Source organism: Rhamphochromis sp. 'chilingali' (genome assembly GCF_963969265.1).
Source record: "Rhamphochromis sp. 'chilingali' genome assembly, chromosome: 1".
Lineage (NCBI taxonomy): Eukaryota > Metazoa > Chordata > Actinopteri > Cichliformes > Cichlidae > Rhamphochromis > Rhamphochromis sp. 'chilingali'.
Genome location: NC_137929.1, coordinates 21,474,929 through 21,499,688, shown reverse-complemented (window position 1 = coordinate 21,499,688; position 24,760 = coordinate 21,474,929). Strand labels below are relative to the sequence as shown.

At 39.7% G+C, this 24,760-nt stretch overlaps 1 protein-coding gene across 1 annotated transcript in view; it reads left to right on the top strand.

The window, feature by feature from the left end:
- nrxn2b (neurexin 2b) overlaps window positions 1–24,760 on the top strand; it is a 660,624-nt gene that overhangs the window by 136,681 nt on the left and 499,183 nt on the right. The window lies entirely within an intron of this gene.

Genomic DNA, 24,760 nt, shown 5'->3' with positions numbered 1-24,760 from the left:
GGACGCTTACGAGATTTTTAAGTTGTATTAACTGAATACACTTTCATGTTGAGTTAACACAGAAATGTCTGTTCAAAATCGATATATTACTGAGCTAAGACTGTTTTCTTTCTTTTCATTTCAACCAACTCATTAAATTAAGTTATCAACTGATTATAATGTGTACATGCAACAAACTTAATTTTTTATGCAGAAAAAGCTATTGATTTTAAGCTCTACTTACTAACCCCATGAATCATTTTTTAGAGTGTGGGAAGGGATCTCAAAACTGGATTATAGATGGCAGAGAGTTGGTGTCGTAAACCCCCGCCTCTGTTCAAAGATGGTCGCTCACAGTGGACATAGATGGCTTCTTTCACTCCTCTTTCAAACCATCTGTCCTCTCTGTCCAAAATGTGAACATTGGCATTCTTGAAAGAGTGTCCTTTATCCTTAAGATGCAGATGGACTGCTGAGTCTTGTCCTGTGGAGGTGGCTCTTCTGTGTTGTCCTTTGTGTCTTCCCTGGTGAACTTGATGTTTTTATCCACAGCGTTAATGTGCGCAGTGAAGGATTCCACTTCTTGTGTCTTGATTTTGACCCAGGTGTCGTCCAGATATCTGTACCAGTGGCTGGGTACTCTTCCTTTGAAAGAGCCAAGAGCCTTCCTTTCCACTTCCTCCATGTAAAGGTTGGCTACAATAGGTGACACGGGGGAGCCCATGGCACAGCCATGTTTTTGTCTGTAAAAGCCTTCGTTGTATTTGAAATATGTAGTGGTGAGGCAGAGGTCTAACAGTGTGCAAATCTGATCGGGTGTGAAGTTGGTCCTGTCCTCCAAGGAGCTGTCTTCTTGTAGTCGTTTTCTGACAGTCTCCACGGCCTCCAGTTTTGAGATCCCTTCCCAGACGCCTTAACGCCCACTCACATCCTGGGCCATCTGACCTCAGGAATTCGCATGATAAGGTGGGGCCAGGTTTCACAATGAACACAAAACATAAAAATCCTCTTTGAACAGAAAGCACTTTTTAAAATACTCTACTGAGCTGAATGAAGTACGGTATAAAGTACACACACACACATATATATATATATATATATATATATATATATATATATATATATATATATATATATATATATATATATATATATATATACACACACACATATATTTAACCCTGGAGAACACATGGGGTCAAATTTGACCCCATGGTTTCCCTAGAAAACCAATGCTACCTGTATGACCCCATGGGTTCTCCAGGTATATATATATGATATGCCCATATGAGGAAACAGGGTCCCAGGAGGCTAAAAGGAAATGGGCTCACTGAATGCTCACTGAATATATATATATATATTCCACCTGTAAAAGCACAAGTATTAACACCATATGGTTCCTGTCCCCAGTCTGATTTGTCAAACAAACAAAAAAAAAACAAAACAAAAAAAAACATTGCCCACTGCCCTTTATAATCAAACTAAATTTAAAGTCTCTGTAGTCTCTGTCATTTGAGAAACAGAAATAAGTCCTTAACTCGAAACAGAACAGTAAAAGTGTATGTATGCAAGCAATACATGCCAAATTATGCACAAATGAAAATACACTGTCACAATGTGTGCAGATGCTACTAATGCATTATTAGTAGCATCTGCAGTGAATTACTTACTAAATTATCAGTAGCTTGACATTCTGCCAGATGTTAAACAAAGATACCTGCAGTTTGCAAAACAACCTGTTAATGTTTTATGTTCATATCGCTTCATGTACCTCTGCAATAGGTTGGCCAGTCTCAACAAAACTTTGCATGAACATCATCACACATACAGTGATTGTTAACCTCTACACCAATCAGGCATAATTTTATGACCCACAATGAAAGAAGATGGTCTGGTCTGATGAATCATGTTTTACATTATGTGGATTGCTGGGACCTGTGCAGTGGTTACCTGGGGACCACCAAGGTCCACAATAGGAAGAACGCTAGCCAGCCAGATGCTTTGGTCTGTGATTTGCTGGAATAACTTGGGCCCTTCTATCCACCTGGATGTTACTTTGACAGCTACCTAAGCATTGTTGCAGACTATGTACATCCTGTCATGGAAACTGTATTTCCTGATGGCACTATAAAAGCCCAGCCACACAATAAAAATGGTTCAGGAGTGGTTTGAGGACAACGACAATGAGTTTGAGTTGAGTTGAATAGGTGTAAACTTCGCCTTCAAATCCAATCAAGCATCTATGGATGTTCTGGACAAACAAATGCGATCCATGGAGGCCCAACCTCAAAACTTAAAGGAGCTGTTGCTCTCCTTTAGAGATCATATACAGCTAAAAAAAAAATAAATATGAAAGTAGGCAGCAATTTAAAAAATGCTCCTCTCATATTAGAAATCAGTCAGTATCAGTCAATACAATATCACTAGCAATAAAATGTACTTAATAATTTTAACACTGCAAAAATGTAATATTCTATATAATATTATATGTCCCTCTAATACTTTGATGCTCTTAGTTTACTTACTTTACTTACCTGATTGGACTAATGGCGACAATGTTGAGCTACATTAAACAGTATCTATACACCTGTTGCTGAGTGAACCAGCTAGCTAGACAACTAACATTACTTCCAGTCATTCAATGTCAGATGTGAAGAGAGGCGGTGATGACGATAAGAACAGAAGAATAGGAAGAGAAAAAAAACTCTGATGTGATAACACATTTCAGTAGTGTTGGTCATATCACTGATGATTCCTTTTAAACGTATAAATGTATAGACTGAGTTTGACAATAACACAGACGGCATAATTATAGTATCATAATGTATCATAGTTATCCAAGTATATTACTGTATAAAATAGAGAATTCACACACAGACTTTACTGAATCATTTTTGATATGCCTTGGCACAAAAAAAACTGTGACTAGTGAAACAGGCAATGAGTACAGTGAGAGAGACAACAAAGAGTGGAAGAGGCGAGGGAGAGAGAAATGAAAGAGAACACAGGTGAGGTAAAAGATGCAACACGAAGAAAAGGAGGCTGAATGAGCCCACGAGATAAAGGGAAGAGATTCAGAGGTCATCAAGCAGAACAATACTGGAGATTGTACATTGTACTGTGAATCGCTCACTGCAACATTTAACCTGATTTTCAAGTTTTACTGCTTACATCTTAAAATTGTCACATTTAGATCGAACAAAAAGAAATGAAAACTTTGTAACAAGTTCATGGACCATACAAAACTAACAAGTTCAGTTGTTTAACCTCAGCATTTCTAAATCTTCAAATAAGGCCGGCCATAGGAATAGGAAGTAAGAATTTTATTTTAGACAGTTAAGTGGTTTTCTGTTTTTCTGGTTTGTTGTTGTCTTTGCTTTTTCATCTGAAGAAGCAAGAAGAAACAATATTTTAGTTTAAATTCTTTCTCCCAGAAGATGGTTTTGTTCAGTTCTACATTTCATCGCTAAAATTCATTGCACAGAATGATACGGGTATAAAGACGACTGTTTTCATATTAAGCTACTGGAAGTGGAAAGTGTCTCTGTCCATCCATCTCCTTAAAAGCTTCACCAACTTAAAGCTGCAGGGCAGTCTGTCCCAACTGATTTGGGATAAGACTTTTAAGCGTACATCTTAGGCAGACAGTGAGACTATCACAGGGCGAATAAAGAGGACAGCTCAGAATCATCAATAAATCTAACATGCGTGTCTTTGAGAGGAAACTGATGCAGACATAAGGAGAACATGCAAACATGCAAACATGCTCTGAACCTAGAACTTTTTGGTGTGAATCACAGGCGCTAACAGCTGAGAACCACACCAACCCTGAACCTGAGTTTATATGAAGTAGTTTGAAAAAACAAACAGTGATGTGACATTTTCAAGCTATCATTTTAAACAATAATTCCAGTATAAAGATGAATATTTCCATTTAGGTTCAATTTCTTTTGTTTAGAGCCAAATCACAACAACAGTTGCCTTGTTAATTCAATAGAAGCAAAATTGACATTAGAAGAAGATTTAAAGTAGCATTCTTTGATCTTGGATTAAGATGCTACAACATTTACAAAGCATGACTTCATCCACTTAGAGTTTTTATCCTCATTGTACACCCCAAGGGATCATTTAAAATTTAGCAGTGACCTCTTTCACCCTTTTCCAAAGCCTGGGAATAAGGGGCTAGCTGGCTTGAAGCCTGCAGGGTTACTGCAGAGACATTAGGCCAGGATGACAGAAGTCCTCACACAGGCAGAAATTTCTCCTGACACAGCAGCAGGCGAAAATGGATGGAGCTCTACAGCAGCTGGAATCTGCTTCATACAGTCCCCACCGTAAAGCCTGGGATGAGTAGTTGCTTGCGTCATAAACGTTTTCTTTTTTGTATCTTCAAATAAAAAGCTGTGATAGCCGTCACAAATGGATTCTAAATAGAATCTAATTAAAACTATTCATTAAAATATTAGAATTCATAATATTCAACTGGTTAATTTGTGTTCTCTCGGTCATAAGTCATAATCACTTTCATGATGCTAATGCTAATTGACAGGGCTGGACTGAGGCTACCTTGCATGACCTTCACCATGTCCCTTGGGTAAAGCGAATTGCAGAGTGTGAGGTGTGTGACAGTCCCAGTCGCTGTCTCCCCCCTTCAGAGATTGATTTGAGGCCTGCATTGAGTTTCCCAGGCTAATCATGCCTCATTATTGGCAGCTTCACTTAGAGAAACTGACAGGTCACATCATATGCCCAGACAACTCCCACTGTACCATGCAGTGGAAATGCTGCCTTTCATAAAATGGTGTACATGAAAAATTCTTTTATTATAAGTAATTCTTTTTTGACTATGAAATGCATGATACATTGTTACTTGGCCAACAGCAAAAGTCATAATTTTCCATGCAAAATCCGGTAAATAATATCAATATCGATAAATAATATCTTTTCAGGAAAAAAAATTGCTAAAACCAACCCTACCGCAGACATGCACGAGAGCTTCATAAAATTAAAAAGGTCTGCATCCGGCGTAGAGGAACCAGGACACCCTGACGAAAAGTGGGCTACTAGAACAAGACTGCATCGGTGGGCAAGAGATGAAAATAGGGCGCTGCTGGAATGCTACTACGCAAGTAACCCTTTCTAACGGGGTTACTTGCGGATCAGGGACCTATGGAATTTTCGATACCCAGCATCCAGATTGACAGTGAAACAACTAGTAGCTCAGTGTTCCAACATTCAGAAGAATCTCACAGCTAAAGATTATCAATGTACAACACAAATGCTACAGCAAGGGGGAGCCTGAACAAGTCAGGGGGGAGACACCAGGAACAACATTCGAGATCCAAGAGTGCAGTCCTGGGAACAGCTAAGATACTGTGGAGGACCCTCAAGCTGCCAGGCCTCTGTTAGAGGACCCAAGCTTGAAGGACAGACTACCTGCATGGGCGAGAGGGGAATTTATTAATACATATTGTAAGCCTATAAAAATGGCACATATGAAATGGTTTTAGGTTACTTTACAGATAATGCAAAACTAAAATGTAGTTTAAAAAAGGACTTTACAAAATTATATCAGAACATATAAAATAAGAACATGAAATAAACTTGACATTAGAGCTTGACAAAGCAGTGCAACAGAGAGAATTCCATCAGTTAAATGTATTTTAACAGTGCAAGTGTAGGTGTTAAACAATAATGAATGACTTTTGTGCAGCAAAAACCCCTGAAAGTAAAATATAGTAATTTAAATAAAACTTTCTCTGTTCTCTTTTTTCTCTCTGTCTCTTCCAAGTTGAACAGTTGACCTTGACTTAAATATATCTGTCTGTAGGCAGTATTCACAAGCAGGACGTTAACAGTGTGGGTTGGCTCAAGAATTCCCTCCTGTGACTTTGTAATGAAAACACAGATCAGTGCCGTATGGCAGTGCACAGTATGACACAACATGTGCCATATCTTTGTAGATGACAAAATGCAACACAATAATAGGCACAATAATAAACAGCTTTATGTAAAAATAAATACGCCTGAATTTGATGGTAACTTTTCTGTCTTTTAACCAATATATTTTTTTAGTAGGCTAGAGTATGCAACTTACTCCCTTATCTTATTCATAATATCATTACAACCATCTTTTTTATTTCATCTAAAAGAATAATTGAAGAGATCTGTCATTTCAGATCTGGTTGGCTAATTTAATGTCAAGGCTTAGCTTCACTTATAGGACAAACAAAAGCCCATCCTAGGTCCTGTATTTGTTGTATTTCATGATGCATCAGAGAAAACAAGGTTGAAAACCACTTTATCTTTAGACTTGATAAAAAAAAAAAATGTGTAAACATGTTGTACATATATCCAATCCAATCCAACTTTATTTATAGAGCACTTTAAAAACAACATGGTTGGCTAAACTGCTTTCCAGTAAAAAAAAAAAAAAAAACAGCGATAAAAGTTAAAAACTATACGTTGAACAGACAAAGAAAATTAAATAACAATAAAATAAATAAATAAATGAGAAAAGATAAAAATGAATCAGTAAATATTAAAACATGAATAAAATAGACAATAATAATATACAATAATAATAAATAAATAAAAATAAATACAATAAATAAAATTAACAAAGTAAAGAAGATTAAGAGCGACTAAAAACTGACTAAAACTGCAAGCTGACTCTGGTACTATTCCTAAAATGTCTTGGAAAAAAGGTCTGCTTTTAAAAGTGATTTGAAAATTTCAAGTGTTGGGGCCAGCCTAATATGGGGGCAACTTATTCCATAATTTTGGTGCCACAACAGCGAAAGCTCGCTCCCCCCAGTATATTATACATATATGTATAATTACATAATTAGAGGGAAAAAATCATGCCCAAGGAAAACCTAATAATTGCAGATCACATGTAGTGGATTCCAAAGAGAGATAAATAGAATGCTTATATTATGCAATATCAATTCAGCTTTTATTATATAAGCACTACACACTGTAACGCAGCACCCTGCACAATGAAAGCCTGCTTAGTTTTTATATAACAAGTGCACAGTCCCATCAGCAATTTGTGGCGGGGCAGCTGTTCTCTCTGATCACAGGTTGTTGTTTTTTTAATAAACTTTTTTAAAGCAGACAACTTTTTTTAGTGGAAATGCACAAAATGAGGTAAAGGGAAATTGATTAGTTTGTTCTTGTTTATTTTTGTCTCTGCATCACACCAAAAGAGTTCTCTAAATGCTGCACAAACACCTCAGCCATGTTGTTAATTCTTATATATAGATATGAAAGAATAGAAGCCACATTTTTTTATTCTAATTCCCAAAGTGATTATTTTATCATTAAACAAAATCAACCTGCACAGTGTCGTATTACTGACAATGATAAAAGTCTCAGGGCTACAGCCTGCTGCTAGTTCAATTAAAATCCCCCTCCAAAAGTCTTTTCAGGGAGGAACTTCTGTGGAAATATTACAAGATCACAATCCATGAAAGGTTTCTAATTGGTACAGTGCAAAGGGTGGATGCAGTAATGCAAATTCCTTATTTCAGTATGCCTGCTGACTTAATTAAATCACAGGGACAGATACAGTATGCACTGTTTATACTGCTTTGAGATAACAGGTCAAAGCTGAAAAAGCTGGCGGTTATTATCAAATACTGTTTCAAATACTATTTTGTATCCTTTACAGTTACGTGAACTTTTGTTAAAACAGTTAATTGGCATATATTGTTAAATGATGTGTACAGATAATTGTGTAAATTAAAAACTTCTAATTGCAATAATTTAAAAAAGCTTGTTATATGTAATTATAGTAAACAGCAAAACAAAGAAATGAGCAAAAAAACAGCAGAGAGACAAACATAGAGAGACACGACTTCAAGGAAATTTTTTAAAAATGATCATCTCGCCTCTACATTTCCATTTCATTCCTGTATTGAATGCTCATAGATATTACATGAAACTTTTGTATGGAGGGTTTTAATTTTAATTCAATTGAGTCCAACAGTTGGGATGTGTACATACAAACTTTGATACTAAGGCACTACAGACATCTGAGAAATGAGCTGTGGTTTGAGGACACCAAAGGTGGCTGTTTATCAAAAGGTCACTTAAGTAGTACATAAGATTTGCTATTATATCAAGAACCTCAGTATGATCTCTCGTATCAGGGAATGAAGGAGATAAAATATAGTCATATTACCAATGTACGTGCGTTGGCTTCTTTCTACAGTCCAAAGGAATTCTCATTGGATGAGAAAGTCAATGTTTTCCAATGACAGACTATCAGCCTATTCAAGGTGTACCCTGTCCCTCACCCTGCTGCTTATGTTGGATATTATGTTAATAAAAAAAGATGGACAGAGAAGCTTTACATTTCATCCAGTTTGAAATTTGTGTGTGGATCTGAAAAACAATGAATAAATTATATTAGATTTTTTTTTTTTTTCTTCAAATCAAAGCGAGCTTCTCGTGGTAGCACAGCTGCACCTCTGCTGCTGCCCATTCAAATTACAGAAACCGATTCTAGCCTGACAGGTTGTGCAGTGGTAACCACTCATCTGTCTGATTCTTACTTCTGAGCATAACTAACAAGGCAGCATGAAACTATCCCTCAACAACACATTTGGACTGTGAAGTGTTGTAGATGAGTTGTAGATGTGTGTTAGCTCTGTGATAGACTGCCAACCTGTCTGGGGTGTATCTTGCTCTTTCCTCTGTGACAGCAGGGATTGGATCCTACCCCATCACCCAATAACTACTTAAAAATAAGATGCATTTATGGGTTGTAAAATATAGAAGAAGGTATTTGACGTTCTCATTTTCAACAGTGACTGTTTCATAGTTGCAAAAACACCAAATATGTCCATCAGCTGACCTGTAATAAATGGATGCCATTAATGTTGAGTGTAGTTGTGTGAACTTGGTAATTATTTATATGTTGGTATTAGCCTCACTTTCCCCCCTTTTTTCCTTTACTTTCATGAATCTTTGGTGTGCTTGTTATTTCCTCCAGTGGTGTGAACCTGTTGTCCCACCATCCTCTGCTGCCTGGGACTAAATTTGTTGTTCTTATTTAGAAGGGAATTTAATTGAATTTGGACCATTGGGTATTAATCTTGGGTCACTGTGGTCAGGAGCTGGAAACTGGATGCAGGTCAGGTTTTTACATGTTGTAATTAAGGTCACCAGGGGTAAGCGAAAGGAGGAGTAAATAGGGTAGGAGGAAGGGCGCAGCGGCTAACTGAGTAGCAAAGTACTAAGTACCCTGTAAAATACCCTAAAAGGCAATAGAAAAATGATTATGTAATTAAATAATATAGGGGCAAAACAAAACAAACAAACAAAAGCAAACAAGTAAAATTATGTGGATTAAGAGTGATTAATAGGAGAATCAGTTGCTGGCACACGGCGGGGAAACTGGCAAAGTGAGCGGTATCATCGCTCTGATCGATTTTGAAAAGGTTTAGGTTTAAAATCATCAGCAAAGCACTGCAGGTGACCACAACGGTGGGAAACAAACTTGCTATTAAAACTAATTACCAAATACAGAGACAGCTAAAGACTGTCTCAAAACTGCCAGCACTAGTTTTAGCGTTAAATCAGTTTAAACTCTAGCAGCAGTCTTCTTCTCTGCATTGTTATCAGTTACCTATACTGTGAAAACATCAGACTTGTCAATATGCGATGAATAAAACTGAAATAATTTTTAAAAATAAGTTTGTTATATTTTTGTTGTGTTGTTTAACTATTTAAAATAAGCCCTGACACTTACCCTGTTATATTACCAAGAACGTCAAATGTGGAAATCCTCAGCTTCTCTCACCTTTTTGTCTTTCCATCTGTTTTCGCTATACTCATCTGCACTCAGTCAGTGAGGGAGTTGATAATGATGAGGCTATGATGGAGGCGGGGGTGGGGTTTTATGGGGAAGGAGGGGGGCAATGAGACAATCAGGTGATGAGTGTAACAGAGGGAGAATGATAATGACCAGTGAGCCGTTGCTCTTCACTGCTCTTCGTTACTACAGGTGCTGCGCTTTCATAGGGAAAATCTGCAGAGCATGCATGTACTGTAGCATCTCATCTAGTCCCTGCCTACACATGGCCTCAGTACTCTCAGTTCAACAATAAAGATACAACTATGGAACCCTCAAGGGACCAAGAATTACCACACAAAATATCAAAGGGATCCTACAGTCATAGAATTAATCATTTCCTCCTGTGACACACGCATACACGCTTATTGAGATGAAACAGTCTTGCTTCGTATCTTATTTCTAGACTCTTGCCATTGTTCTGCTGTAAAACGCTCATGAATACTCACTCTGTGATGAAAAGAAGTGAAGCTGAGGAGTTCAGAGAGCAAAGAGTTAAAACCACAGTCTTGTTCCAGAGTTTCTCTAATGTTCTTGAAGCATTTAAATGTAAACTGCAGCATATATTTAATAGTCTGCTCAGCAAAGAAAGGAAAAAAAAAATAGCTCCATCTGGCTGACCAAAATGAAATGTAATGAACAAAAACAATCATTTCCTCTTTCCCGGTTCTCACTCTGTCCTGGGGAAAATGATATTTCAGCATTTAGTAAATAAAAGAAAAAAAGTGAAAGCTAATCTCTTTGGTGGGAGAGAAGGACTGACTAATGAAACATGTTGACACATGTATTAGAAGCTGCCATAATTGAATAAGGGGATTTGGAGAAGAGACAACATTATTAAGATACATGGGGATTTAAAAGTGTGGAAAACAGAGGCAAGGCCAGCTGAGTCAAACCAGTGCCCACAAGCATCTCCATCAAGCTGTCTTAAATTAAATATGCCAGATGTGTTTCGCGTTTGCCTTTGTGTGTTCATGTGTAACTGTTATGCTTAACCGATCTAAAATAAATCAATTGTAAAAAAAAAACCCCCAAAACATTTGAATATTGGTGGCAAAAATACACACATTCATTACTTAGGTAGAAGTATAAATGCATGTGCTAAAAAAAAGTACATATTGTCAACTGCCTCCATATGTCAACAGGAAAATTTGTATTTCAGCAATACATCAAGTATACATTCAATATCCTTTCAAAAATCTCTAAAAAATAAACAAGGACTTTACATGTTAGCTTTAAATTTCCAGTTGAACAAATGTCACTGAGCAGCTGTTATCTTAAAAAAATTATCTCTGCTAATCTCCGGTCCTGTATTTCCTGTACTTTCTTCATATCTCATTTTCTTCTCTCTCCGGGGAATCCAGCAGCTGTACCTTTAGCTACCTGACACACTGTGTGACAAAGTGCCCAGAAACAGCTTGTTTGGTGATATTTGTCGAGCTGTTAGAGCATTGCATTTTCTTTATGCTCGCTCCTCTTCTATAGTTAGATGCTGAAAGTACACACAACTCAAGATGATTGGTATATGATTGGTATATGTTCAGAGTCAATCAACTAAATTTAAGTTGAACAGACACCATTTTATTTTAAATCATTTTCTGAGTGTATTTATGGAAAAAGTAGCCATAAAAATAAATCCTTCTGTAAGTACAGATACCTGAAAGTTTTACTTATTGGTACTTTGTCCCACCTCTGTTTCTATACAGGTTTGTTCAAATATGTTCCAAGATATATATACCCAACAACAACAACAAAAAAAAGTTAATCAAATACTCTTTTATTAAATATTACTGTGATATTAAAGATGAATTATTAGCAAAGAAAAAGAGAAAAGCTGTGTCACAAACCTCAAATAAAAACATTGCTGTAATGCTTCAAACGGTGTGCAGTGCAGGACCTCCACAATGGACTTTGTTGTCTCAATTCCTGTTTACCTTGTGCAGATTCTGAGTCATGCCACCTGAAGAGCTAGACAGACAACTCTGCAATGATTTGATGTGTTAGTGATGGGCAGGAGGAGGAATACAGAGCACTAATGGATGATTTGGTGCAGTGGTCAATATGAATAAGACCAGAGCGTTGCTGATAGACTTCAGATGGAAAAGGACAACTACATGTCTCTTGTCTGTCTTGGGACATGACTTTGATATAGTGCAAGTACCAGGACATCCACACTGACAACAGGTTGAAATGGAAGATCTAAACACTTGCTGCACATAAAAAAGTTATGAGCAGGCTTCATTTCCTGAGGAAGCAGAGATTCTTACAGCAAAATCGGAGCTAGTGTCACTAGTGACACCATCAGATTGAATCAAAACACTGAAGGTTTTGAATCAATTCTGTTAAAACTTTAGATGTGTAGCATGGGGTCATATTAACAATCCATTAAAATTTCCCTGACATCTTCCAAGGTTTTCAAAGTCAACTTAATGTCCATTGGTTGAAAATTAACAAAAAGCCTTATAACTTAAACCTGATTCTCACAACTATGGTGTGTATTGTCAACATATTGAAAGTATAAAGATTTAAAATATCATGATACATTCTTTAAAAACCCTGCTTAAAATTCTACTGCCTTTGTTTATATTGGCAGCATTTTAAAAATGACACTGGACTATGGTGACTCTAAATATCATGTCACATTTGACCTCTGACCTCACTTTTACATTTTACATCTGCCTGTCCTTCAAGTTGATCCCAAAATTTGTTGTCTTTAAAGAAAGTATTGCCAGGAGACAGACCTGCCTAGTTAGAAATATATACTGTGGTAATAAAAATAATAATAATATTAATAATAATATTTAATGAGCTCAAGTTATTCGTGTCCAGTTATTCACAAATTCATCATTCATTTTATACTCTGACATAATGTTTGTTTAATCAAAGTAAACATCTGTCATGCTACCCTTACGTGATTTAAACTGCACGCAAAAATTAATATATGCAAAATACAATGCTATTCCATTAAACGTAAATACTGAGTAAGCTGCTTTGGCAGACGTTTGAACTCTTTGAATGCTTCTCGTTAATACTGTTGTTATTTCAGCTTTTGTAACAAAGAACTTCCCAAAAGAAGATAAATGAATTATTTCTCATCTCATCTTCATTAAATGAAGAGGGCAGATTTTATCACAGTCTAAATTCATTTTTTATAAGACGTTTTATATTGAGTTCTGGGCCATTCTTTCAGCCTGTCTCATTTAACTAGAATTCAAAACATGCATGTAATGACTCATATTCATGCACAGTGTGCTGTGTTCAGCCTCTGCTGTAGGAGAGTCGTATGACTGCTTTAGAGTACAGTCCAATATTCAAGTAAAAAAACACATTTGATGAAATGAAATGTAAAGTCAGGAGGAAAATAATTAGAAAGCTTCTTTTTCAAAGTAGGTGAAAATTCAAAATCAAATTCAAAATAGAAAAAAATGTTTAGTCTTTCTTTGTGTTTTTTTTTTGTTATTTTATTTTAAGTGCTTCAGCTCGGGAACCTGGCCCCAGCAATGCTGGATGCTTTTTCTGAATCATTTGCTTGGCATGTAATAAAAATCTTTAGACTTTTGTGTGCAGGTAATTGATTTCACATCAGAGAAGAGTTGCATAATTAACTCTCACAGTTTCCAGCAGAAGCTTCACACATTTCTTTATAAGGCTGCACCCAGGTATGGTTCCTGATGTGGTATCACGCAGGTGTAATAACACATAGTGACAAAAGATGAAAGAGCACAGTTCTGGATACAGACGTGTTCCTCCCACACATGAGCTGAGATCACAGAATATTTTACTCAAGTCTTCAGCTTTGTAACGAAGCCCCACCTGGCCTAACATGTACAATTCTCTGACTGCTCTCTCCTTCCTGCTAAGACTATTTCAGTCATGGATAATCACACTCTTTTCCAAACTTTTTCTCCCACTCACCTCCTGTTAACCCTGCACTACATGACAGTTTAATAGTAAAATATAGCAAAGGTGAGATAATTCACCTTGATGAATTACACTGTTCACTTTAGGATTGTTCTCTTAATAGCTAATGAATTTTCCATTTCTGAACCAAAGTACTAAACTGATTTACAATAGAATTCACTTGCAAGTTAGAGATGTTTTCTTATATTTCTCATATTACATTTTTTTTTAAGTACACGTTTGAAAAGATAATGCATTTCTCAAAGCAATTCAGCTGAAAAAGTGTGGATTTTAAGCAGCACAAGAATGCTTTTTTAAGCACACAGAGGGTAACATGGGGGAGTCTTTTGTGTTCTCTGCCTCAGCACTCAGTGCAGTAGTAGGTGGTAGTGACTCGGAGCATGTTTCATCATTGTGAATTTTTTTTTGTGAGCATTTTGCACAAACATGAGCCTTACGTGATCTCAAGTCCACTGCTTTCCTGACAGGAAGCAGAACTGAGCTTGTTTTCATGCTTGGGTGCATTTTGTGCAGGTGGAGCAAAAGGACTTCGCTGCTGCATCTGTCATGAGACAATGTATGCAATACTCATTTTAGACAGAAGGATTACATTCCTGGACATATGATGGAGTTCAGGACAGGGTTTCAAATATCTGTTACTGATAGCATTCCCTTGTGTGCCAGCAGCTGCTTCAGTTTCAATACTGTATTTCCCTCAGCTTGACCAGTACCTTCACTCTTCTAATATTTAAACTCTGGAATCAAGAAACATTGCTTGATGAGTCATTATACCATTTCCCACACTAGCACCTATCAAACTCTCTGTTCTTGCATATAATCACAGTAAAGACATGTAGATATGCTGTCTGACAATACCTTATAATTAATACTAAAATTAATTTTACATAAACATCAATACTGCAGTACTAACCAGATGATTTTCTTGAATCCAAATCAAATATGTGTGCATTATCAAGTAAAATATAATCTAACATTAGCTAGCATTGTTTACTTACCAAGACACTTGGCCAGCTGTTAGCTACAAGAGATATGTAGCTAGTCCATCCAACCATTCATTCTCTTCTGCTTATCCTTTTAAAGCACAAATGGGGGCTAGAGCCAATTGTAGCTGTCATGGGGCAAAAGATGGGCTGGACAGGTTGCCAGTCTTATGAAATTCATTTTGTTAATTTGTATAAAAATATAACCATTAATTACTGTTGTGCACATAATAGCACAGATCAGGTTCTGCAGAAAGAGAATCCTTTTGCTGGTCATTATCTTTCCTATCGAGGGCTACACGGTTTTAAATTTCTCTTCAAGCATTTGAGAAATTACTCACAGTGACCTTGTCCTCTGAATAACCTCTTTACATAGCAATGATCAAAGCTACCCGTCTTATGTCCAAATTGGCTTAATTGGGCAGATGATTTGTGTAGTTAAAGGTTTTTAGCATATTACTGATGCTTGGTGAACCAAAATAATTCTCTCTAGTTAAGAGTGCCAATGGTCTGGAGTGGATTTGGTGCATTTCCTCTTTACTCTCTGCAAAAAAGTGAACGCAAGATGTTAAGTCATTAGCTCCTTTTCACACAGTCTGGTATTTGGTATAATCTCATAATGCATGTTGAATAAAAAAGCGAGATTTAGCTGATGAATAAAAAAATGAAAAAATATATTCCACCATATTCCCCTGAGAGAATCCAAAGACTTTTTTTTCCTTGCAGATGAAATGGAAGCCCAGTGGGAGAGAGGTGGTCAGAGTCTTTCTAAATTAAATATTTTACACTGGGCAATATGCGCCACCTCAAATTTGCCCCTTGCTAATTTTCAGAACTCACAGGGCAGTGGGTGGTTTTGTGCTCGCCGGAGCGTACAAGCTGAGGCAATGAGGCAAGTGGAATAACATTAGAGCCCCTTATTTGAAACTGCAATCCACGGAGCAGGTAGACGGGGTGAAGAGCAGGGTGAGTGCGAACTGGAGTTTCTGTTGACGCCTCTAATCAACAGCAAAACTAATAACTGCAGCTCTAAATGTCATCAAAGATATTGGGCTACTTTGGCAAACACCTTCTGAGTTTGCACAAGAAATATCAAATTACAGAATCAGATCAAAACAAAAATGACCCTTTACAAGCACCAGGGGATGGAGATAATATAAGGACAAAGGAGGAGAGGGACTCAGGAGGGGATTTGGATGAGGGCTGTGTTTCAAAAAAGACAGAAAATAAAAGAGAACATCAAATGAAGCTGTTTGGCAGAGGACTAGGCCTTCGTGTTGTCTGTGCATTTATGTCAGCGGAGAACAAAAGAGGTGCTGTGTAAGTTATATACTTGCTCAAACATTTCCATGAATAAGATATTATAGCTATTTCTCTGTGTGCATAATTTGCACTCTCAATTCCCAGTTTACAATCATTTTCCATTCCACTGATTAATCAAAAGCATTTGGTTTTGGAGAAAAAAAATAACCATTTAAAAATTACATGTGCATATTGGTATGCCTGTGACATTAAATGTGCAAACAGAATAGGCTATGAGCTGTGAGAGCTTCCCTTTCAGCTCTGATGGGGCTGTCAAAACTGATATGCACTTTTAATTTAATTTTACACTCATTCCTTTTACAAAAACAAAAACAACTTTCACTGATGGCAAACTCATGCAACAGGCCTACTTCAGCTTCCACAAGTTGTTATGCTTATTTCACCTGCACCACACAAAGCGTCTCTGTGTGAGTATAGATTTTTACAACAATGCCCTCCTGAGGAAATTCAGAGTAAAACAGTATAAGAACAGGAAGTGCTCATGCAAATTCTGTATGTATATAGTCATCAGTTATTCTTTCTATTATATTATTGTGGTTTTGATTCCACATTGCTTAATTAATATTCTTACTAGTATTCCAGTATTTACATGCACAGACACAAGTGTTTAATAGAGAAAGCATCAGTGTTCAGGCTTGGACCCATTATGTTGTTGCTTGAATTTAGGGCTTATATGCATAATATATAAATAGAATCCATCTTGATTCTCAAGTGTCAAGAAAACGCATCTTATTCCAATCTGGGTCATCAGTGTTTTTACTGTCTTTTTGATAAAGCATGTGTTGAGAAGTCTGATGATGTTCACAAGTAGCATAAGGCTTTGCAGTAGAAGTATAATCACCAGTCTGTGACCTTTTTTGCCCTTCCCTAAAACAAATAGAGCAAAAATTAAAATTACTGACATGACATTTATTCTGGCCCTTTCTTAACTTTTTTTTGAAATTAGAAAATCATCCCTTGCCCTACTCCTACTTGTTCTTTATAATTAATCATTTCTCCACAGTAAGCCAGTTAGGATGATAAATGAGAGATGGGTTGACTGTACTGTAAAGGATTCCTACCAAGGAGATGTGGTAAAATGAAAAATGTGATCATTCTAAAGAAGCCAGGTTATGTGACTTTTTGAAGGTAGTTAAGGGTAGATGCATTCACATAATTAGAATTTTTATAGAAAAAAAATGACTGGATTTTTACTTACTGCACATTTTCTCTTAAAACTGAGGTTATATATTAATAGAAAGAGGAACTTGGATTTATCCTTGAGGAACACAAGGACTAATGAGAATACATTAAAAACATGGGATACTCATTGAAAAATGAGCATTTAATAAGCATTTAATTCAGTTAATTAGGAGAATAAATAGAATGCCCAAAATGACAGATAAGACATGTGTTATATTGTTGTTTAGAATTCTCGGGAGTTCTACAAATCATGTAACAGAACAGTTCAAGTGGCACTTAAGTGCAGCATGAAGGGATTATCATATTATTCAAAAAATGGTTGAATTGTCTTTTGTCCAAAAACACTGAAGGAGAGCACATTGTGTCTCCTTGAAAGGAAAATATTCACTTGATATAAATGAAATGAAATATGGATGACAAATTAACAGACACACATGTGAACTTTTTCTTCTTTTTTTTTTTTTTTAGCTGCTACAGTGAGGATAGGGTTTGCTTTTTTCTGCTGTGGGCAGCTTTAGCAGATTTGGGTGGATCCCTTCTCTACTCCACTTATCCTATAATTCCTGCCCTGCATCCACTTATTAATTATTCAGATACTACCCTGCACCCCTTACCCCCACCTGACCCCACTGTACTAACATCTTTTTTTGGCTTCAGGACAAGCTTATCAGGCGTAAATAACTCCAGCTTTTTCTAAACCTCAGTACACACACACACACACACACACACACACACACACATACACACACACACACACATATATATATATATATATATATATATATAAAACACCCAGCACGCCCCTGCGGGCGGTTTATCCTTCAAGCTCGGGTCCTCTACCAGAGGCCTGGGAGCTTGAGGGTCCTGCGCAGTATCTTAGCTGTTCCCAGGACTGCGCTCTTCTGGACAGAGATCTCCGATGTTGTTCCCGGGATCTGCTGGAGCCACTCGCCTAGCTTGGGAGTCACCGCACCTAGTGCTCCGATTACCACGGGGACCACCGTTACCTTCACCCTCCACATCCTCTCGAGCTCTTCTCTGAGCCCTTGGTATTTCTCCAGCTTCTCGTGTTCCTTCTTCCTGATATTGCTGTCATTTGGAACCGCTACATCGATCACTACGGCCGTCTTCTTCTGTTTGTCTACCACCACTATGTCCGGTTGGTTAGCCACCACCATTTTGTCCGTCTGTATCTGGAAGTCCCACAGGATCTTAGCTCGGTCATTCTCCACCACCCTTGGGGGCATCTCCCATTTTGACCTCGGGACTTCTAGGTTATACTCGGCACAGATGTTCCTGTACACTATGCCGGCCACTTGGTTATGGCGTTCCATGTATGCCTTGCCTGCTAGCATCTTGCACCCTGCTGTTATGTGCTGGATTGTCTCTGGGGCATCTTTACACAGCCTGCACCTGGGGTCTTGCCTGGTGTGATAGACCCCAGCCTCTATGGATCTTGTGCTCAGAGCTTGTTCTTGTGCTGCCATGATTAGTGCCTCTGTGCTGTCTTTCAGTCCAGCTTTGTCCAGCCACTGGTAGGATTTCTGGATATCAGCCACCTCCTCTATCTGCCGGTGGTACATACCGTGCAGGGGCCTGTCCTTCCATGATGGTTCCTCGTCTCCCTCCTCTTTCTTGGGTTTCTGCTGCCTGAGGTATTCACTGAGCACTCGGTCAGTTGGGGCCATCTTCCCAATGTATTCTTGGATGTTCCTTGTCTCATCCTGGACTGTGGTGCTGACACTCACCAGTCCCCGGCCCCCTTCCTTCCGCTTAGCGTACAGCCTCAGGGTGCTGGACTTGGGGTGAAACCCTCCATGCATGGTCAGGAGCTTTCTTGTCTTTATGTCAGTGGCTTCTATCTCCTCCTTTGGCCAGCCTATTACCCCAGCAGGGTACCTGATCACGGGCAGGGCGTATGTGTTGATGGCCCGGATCTTGTTCTTACCATTCAGCTGACTCCTCAGGACTTGCCTGACCCTCTGCAGGTACTTGGTGGTTGCAGCCTTTCTAGCGGCCTCTTCATGGTTCCCATTTGCCTGCGGGATCCCCAGGTACTTGTAACTGTCCTCTATGTCTGCAATGTTGCCTTCTGGTAGTTCAATCCCCTCAGTTCTGACTACCTTCCCTCTCTTTGTTACCATCCGACTACACTTCTCCAGTCCGAACGACATTCCAATGTCATTGCTGTATAGCCTGGTAGTGTGGATCAGTGAATCGATGTCTCGTTCACTCTTGGCATACAGCTTGATGTCATCCATGTACAGGAGGTGGCTGACAACTGCTCCGTTCCGTAGTCGGTATCCGTAGCCAGTCTTGTTAATGATCTCACTGAGGGGGTTCAGGCCTATGCAGAACAGCAGTGGGGACAGAGCATCTCCTTGGTAGATCCCGCACTTGATGGTAACTTGTGCTATGGGCTTGGAGTTGGCCTCTAGTGTTGTACGCCACATCCCCATTGAGTTCCTGATGAAGGCTCTTAGGGTCCCATTGATCTTGTACAATTCTAGGCATTCCAGTATCCAGCTGTGGGGCATTGAGTCATAGGCCTTCTTGTAATCAATCCAGGCAGTGCACAGGTTGGTCAGTCTGGTCTTGCAGTCTCGGCTGATTGTTCTGTCTACCAGTAGCTGGTGTTTTGCACCTCTGGTATTCTTGCCAATTCCTTTCTGTGTCCCGCTCATGTATTGACCCATGTGCTTGTTCATCTTAGCCGATATGATGCCTGACAGGAGCTTCCATGTAGTACTGAGGCAGGTTATTGGTCGGTAGTTGGAGGGGACCGGTCCCTTCTTGGGGTCCTTGGGGATCAGGACCGTCCGGCCTTCAGTTAGCCATTCCGGGTGTCTCTCGTTAACTAGCAGCTGGTTCATTTGTGCTGCCAGACGCTCGTGGAGTGCAGTCAGCTTCTTCAGCCAGTAGGCGTGAACCATGTCGGGCCCTGGTGCTGTCCAACTCTTCATACTGGAGACCCTTTCTTGGATATCTGCCACTGTGATGGTTACTGGACCCTGTTCAGGGAGGTCGCTGTGGTCTGCCCTCAGATCCACTAGCCACTGAGCATTGCCGTTATGGGTTGCATCCTTCTCCCATATGCTCTTCCAGTATTGCTCCGTCTCCAGCCTTGGTGGTGCTGTTCTCTTATTGTTCCCTTGCCACTGAGAGTACACCTTTGCTGGTTCTGTGGAGAACAGCTGGTTTATTCTCCTGCCTTCTATCTCTCTGGTGTACCTCCTCAAGCGGCTGGCCAAGGCTGTGAGTCTTTGCTTGGCAGTTTCCAAGGCCTCAGGTATGGACAGCTTGCTGTATTTCTTAGGCACCTTATTTGTCGCACCTTTCTGCAACTCTGTTAGTTGGCTAACCTCCCTCCGTGCTACTTTGATCTTGCCCTCTAGCCTCCTTCTCCATGGAGGGTACTGCCCCTTGTGGCTGTTCAACTTGTAGCCAAGCATCTCACTGATCACTGCTGCCGTACTGTAGATCAGCTTGTTAGTGTCGGTAATCGTGGTTGTAGGTATTGCCCGTAGTGCTGCATTAACATCATCTAGCAGACCTTCTGAGGGTACTTCACGTAATCTTGGTAACCGGCTACGGGGGATCCAGGTTTCAAGCTTGGCCATGATCCTATTTTTCAGGTCAGTTCCTCTCGCACTCAACGATCCTTCTCCTATCGCACTTGGGGCTATGTACCCAATCTCGGGTGGGGGTGATGATATCTCCCCCCTGACCTGGCGTCCTGACTCCTCCTTGCCGTAGCATTTGTGTTGTACCTCGTCAATCTCTAGCTGTGAGAGCAGTCCCTTCTTTCGAATGTTGGAACACTGAGCTACTAGTTGTTTCGCCGTCATTGTGGATGTTGGGTATCGAAGAATCCATAGGTCCCTCATCCTATTCATGTAGCCCCTTCCGCCGGGGTTACTTGCGTAGTAGCATTCCAACAACGCCCTGTTTTCGTCCCTTGCCCACCGATGCCTTCTTGTTCCAGTAGCCCACTTTTCGTCAGGGTGCCCTGGTTCCTCAACACCTGACGCGGACCTTGTTGATCCGGGCGACGTCCGAGCCGGCATGCCTTCATATTTATCTGTCTCGCTCATGTCTGCGGTAGGCTTGCTTAGCATAGGGGGTCTAGCCTTAGGACCCTTACTGGATACAGACGCCCCAGGCAGGAATCGAACTTGCGATCCTCTGTTCCAAAGGCGTGTAGTTTAACCACTACGCTATCCAGCTGCACTGGTGCCGAAACAAGACTGGCTACGGATACCGACTACGGAACGGAGCAGTTGTCAGCCACCTCCTGTACATGGATGACATCAAGCTGTATGCCAAGAGTGAACGAGACATCGATTCACTGATCCACACTACCAGGCTATACAGCAATGACATTGGAATGTCGTTCGGACTGGAGAAGTGTAGTCAGATGGTAACAAAGAGAGGGAAGGTAGTCAGAACTGAGGGGATTGAACTACCAGAAGGCAACATTGCAGACATAGAGGACAGTTACAAGTACTTGGGGATCCCACAGGCGAATGGGAACCATGAAGAGGCCGCTAGAAAAGCTGCAACCACCAAGTACCTGCAGAGGGTCAGGCAAGTCCTGAGGAGTAAGCTGAATGGTAAGAACAAGATCCGGGCCATCAACACGTACGCCCTGCCCGTGATCAGGTACCCTGCTGGGGTAATAGGCTGGCCAAAGGAGGAGATAGAAGCCACTGACATAAAGACAAGAAAGCTCCTTACCATGCATGGAGGGTTTCACCCCAAGTCCAGCACCCTGAGGCTGTACGCTAAGCGGAAGGAAGGGGGCCGGGGACTGGTGAGTGTCAGCACCACAGTCCAGGATGAGACAACGAACATCCAAGAATACATTGGGAAGATGGCCCCAACTGACCGAGTGCTCAGTGAATACCTCAGGCAGCAGAAACCCAAGAAAGAGGAGGGAGACGAGGAACCATCATGGAACGACAGGCCCCTGCACGGTATGTACCACCGGCAGATAGAGGAGGTGGCTGATATCCAGAAATCCTACCAGTGGCTGGACAAAGCTGGACTGAAAGACAGCACAGAGGCACTAATCATGGCAGCACAAGAACAAGCTCTGAGCACAAGATCCATAGAGGCTGGGGTCTATCACACCAGGCAAGACCCCAGGTGCAGGCTGTGTAAAGATGCCCCAGAGACAATCCAGCACATAACAGCAGGGTGCAAGATGCTAGCAGGCAAGGCATACATGGAACGCCATAACCAAGTGGCCGGCATAGTGTACAGGAACATCTGTGCCGAGTATAACCTGGAAGTCCCGAGGTCAAAATGGGAGATGCCCCCAAGGGTGGTGGAGAATGACCGAGCTAAGATCCTTTGGGACTTCCAGATACAGACGGACAAAATGGTGGTGGCTAACCAACCGGACATAGTGGTGGTAGACAAACAGAAGAAGACGGCCGTAGTGATCGATGTAGCGGTTCCGAATGACAGCAATATCAGGAAGAAGGAACACAAGAAGCTGGAGAAATACCAAGGGCTCAGAGAAGAGCTCGAGAGGATGTGGAGGGTGAAGGTAACGGTGGTCCCCGTGGTAATCGGAGCACTAGGTGCGGTGACTCCCAAGATAGGCGAGTGGCTCCAGCAGATCCCGGGAACAACATCGGAGATCTCTGTCCAGAAGAGCGCAGTCCTGGGAACAGCTAAGATACTGCGCAGGACCCTCAAGCTCCCAGGCCTCTGGTAGAGGACCCGAGCTTGAAGGATAAACCGCCCGCAGGGGTGTGCTGGGTGTTTTTTATATATATATATATATATATATATATATATATATATATATATATATATATATATATATATATATATATATATATTTACATATGTATATATATATAAAAGTATTTATATATATATATATATATATATATATATATATATATATATATGTGTGTGTGTATATGTGTGTGTGTGTGTGTGTGTGTATATGTGTGTGTGTGTGTATATATATATAAATACTTTTGCACACTTCTACTTTTAAAGCATTTTCTAATCGTTCAGTGGTTCTTGCGGAAACTGAAGGTGAACCATTCAGGAGTCTCAGATGCCTTACGCTGAAACATTTATTTGCAGCAAGCTCAGTCAAGGACAATAGAGTTCAGGTTGACACATGTAAAGCCACCCTCCACTGTGGAACTCATTGTGACAGCAGCACTAACCTGTTTATATGTATTACACATTTCTCTCCTTCTAAATGTCAGAGATTACATATGACAGGTCTTAAAAAAGAGAGAAACCATGCAGCTATGCAAGGTCTGACCTGAAAAAAAGGCAACTCTGTCAGTCAGCGGCCTCTTCAGAGATTTGCTGAATCATTACATTCTTGAATGTAGGGACCCAAAATACGAAAACACTATGGGTAAACTTGGTAAACTGACTCACTCATTTTTGCATTTTTTACGTTTTTGTTTTATTTTGCTCAACTTTCTATGAAATTTTGGCTTCAAACGAACTTTCAATGGAGCTTAAAATGAGTAGGGAAATAAATAAAAAAACATCACTATAAAATATAAATAAATAAAGGGTCTCTGTCTAAAAATGTATTGCTTTACATTTAAATTGTAGCATTCATTTTTGAAGCAACTTGGCAGGTTCAGTGATTAAGACTGCAAACTAAAATATGAACTTTTGATGCATATGAATGCATATTACCAAATGAGATAAATAAAATGTAGATAAAAATAGCAGGCAATGATTTGCAAGTCTCATAAGCTTATATTTAGTTTGCAGTAGAACACAGAAAATGTATCAAATGTTTAAACTGAGCCATGTTACTGTTTCATGAAAAATATCATTCATTTTGAATTTGATGGCACCAGCACATCTCAGAAAAGTTGAGACGAGGTCAACAAAAGGGCTTGAAACACAAGTGGCACTGAAAAGAAAGAGCTGGAGCAATGTTTTGTGACTAATTAGGTGAACCGGCAACAGGTCAGGAACATGATTGGGCATAAAAAGATCATCATAGAGAGCTTCTCAGAAATAAAGATGGGGAATCTGCCAAAACCTGCATCTAGAAATTGTGAGAAAAATGTTGAAAATTTTGAAAATGACGATTTAGAATGTCTCATCATCTACAGTTCATAATATCATCAAAAGATTTAGAGAATTTGAAGAAATCTCTCTGTACAAGAGACAAGGCAGTAAATCAGTACATGCCTGTTTTTGAATACCGGCATGATTCTGTCATGGAACTTGCCGCGTGGGCTCAGGAACAAAGCAGCAAAGAAGAAGGTATTCTCTTGGTCAAAGCTCAATTAAAGTGGATGGTGACAAAGTAGAAAACTGTTTACATGTTTTATGTCTGTGAAGGTTCTCAGTCATTCAGGTCATCGTAGTCTAGGGAGCTTGGAAAGAAAAGCGTCTGAACTTCTTTGACTTGCTTGAAGACGTTTCACCTCTCATCCGAGAAGCTTCTTCAGTTCTTAAGGTCAAATAGTGTAGAGTCCCAGATTTAAACCCAGTGGGAGTTTCCCCC